Here is a 2,231-nt window from a genome sequence, read left to right on the forward strand (position 1 = left end):
ACAAGAGGAAGGGAAAATGTTTTTTGACAAGGCTAAAAAAGACATTTATGAACAAAAGTTGTGACAAAATGTAAATATTTTACCCGATGGCTTTTTGCACTGCAAGCAAATTTCAGAGGATTATTTACTTCGAGTCGTTTTTTCCTTTCAGCAACAGAGAGAAAACTAAAGTATTAAATCGTCTGAAGCTCAGGCTAATTAAAATGTAGACTTGAGAAAAATTAGTTCTTTTGTGCAACTGTTTTTCGCCGTCACAGTGTATCTTTCTTTTAATGCCATTGGGGCGATATTAAGTGAGAGCCTATTAACAGTGTGTATTTCAACAGTAAGTTATCGAGTAGATGACGATTATTGCTGTTCAAAACAGGGCTTTTGTGGTTAGTGGTTAATTTACGCAAATAACTGTCCCCAGATAACTTAACAGGATCTAATATGTTTTCCAGCAAAAGAGCCTAATTCGAATGGACCATTTAGCAATTACTCAGGGGCACTCAATGACAGTTTCCTTCCACATACATTGAAAACCCTTTCTAGGCTATCCAGAGTACTTTTATATCTTTAGAAATGCATTGTAATCGGCGCTACAGAATTTGAATCTGTTCGGTCTAGCCTGCGTGGCAGGCGCAGAAAGGGGAGGGGGAGGGAGAAAAGCGCGAAAGCTGGGAAAAGGGAAGGGAGCCCCTTACCAACTCTCCTCAATCCCCGTTCCCTTTTTCCATTCCTCCCTATCCCCTACCTTTTTCGAAGCCTGCTACGCAGAAGAATTTCTCTCGGATTCGAAAATGTGATGGACCATCACATTTTCGAATCCGAAAATTTTAGGTTTCCTTTTCCTACGAAAAATTGCTTAACCTGGGGGGTAAAATGCGCGAAATTAAACTTTACGAAATCGTAGGGAATTTATTAGATAGGCCGCTTCGAAAATTGTAAATGAATGGAGTGGTCGTCTAGAAAGTGTTAGCCTTCCTTTCCTTAAGCTATAGAAAATTTTAGGCAATTTTTGCTTCTCCGAACAGATATTTTACAGAAAACAGTCATTGGGTGCCCCTAATTATTGAATGAGGGTGAGTATGATGTGAAGAAGTTTGCAGATCGACAAGGATTTTAGGTGGATAATAGCCTCCGAGATCTGCATAATTCTTCACATCATATGAAAGCCGCTTCTAATTTTGGGCTGACGTAACGTACAAATTTCTGATTACCACTGTAGTGCAGATGCAGTTATTTTGAATGTAACAACTTCTGTGGCGCCCGGTTCTCAGGGGACGGGGTACTCCGGATTTCAAGTTACGGGGATGCTCGAATGCGGACAAAAATCAACCCTTCCTCCCCCCGAAAAAAAACCAATAGGGTTTCTAACAAAACCCCAAAAATCCCTGACAAAAATTAACCCCCCCCCCCAAAAAAAAAATATATACATCCATGCCGAATATTAGTGAGAGCCTTCTCGCTAACAACACTCGAGACACCCAAGAACATCTTCTGTTTCAACACTAACATTATGCAGAATGACAACTTCAGATTGTTTTGAATACGCAAAAAAATACCCACGTAAATCAAAATTTTCGTAACCAAAAATTACCGGAGTCGAAAATTTCAAACCCCCCATAAAACTTCGATCATCCCCGTCACTTGAAATCCGGAGTACCCCCCTGGGACCCAGTTATTTAAGTCGTTAGAGAGAAAAAGTCTTTGCCGATGTTCACAGGGGCACCCAACGAGAATATAGTTCAAAACTACTTATACATAGCATTGTTAAACGTATTTTAGTATGGAAACGGTAGATATAGGCATATTTTTATCCCCTAAAAATTTTTCATCTGTTCGGATTTCCTAGCTGAAAGTCTAGTGATCCGAAAATTATAGCGATCAAAACTTACCTTTATGAAAATTCCAGCCAGAAAAAAGGCTCCCGAAAATTCTAGGTGACCTTTTTAGGGTAAAAATCCGTTAAAAATAGGCAATTAGACCATTTTTTAGTTGTTCGAAAATCCTAGGAGAAGCAGGCAAGCAAGAAATTTTACAACAAATGTTCCGAAAATTCTAGATCTCAAATCGTCTCAAATCGTCTTCCGAACAGATATTTTCCGAAAATTGTCGTTGGGTGCCCCTGTGTTCAGTGAAGTTTTTCAAAGCTTCCGTTCATTTCGCTTTCTACCACTTAAAACCGAAAAACCAAAAGCAATTCAACGTGATATGCGAACGTTTCATTTCTCAGGGGTTGTCCACTT

Source organism: Porites lutea, chromosome 8, assembly GCF_958299795.1.
Source record: "Porites lutea chromosome 8, jaPorLute2.1, whole genome shotgun sequence".
NCBI classification, from domain to species: Eukaryota; Metazoa; Cnidaria; class Anthozoa; order Scleractinia; family Poritidae; genus Porites; species Porites lutea.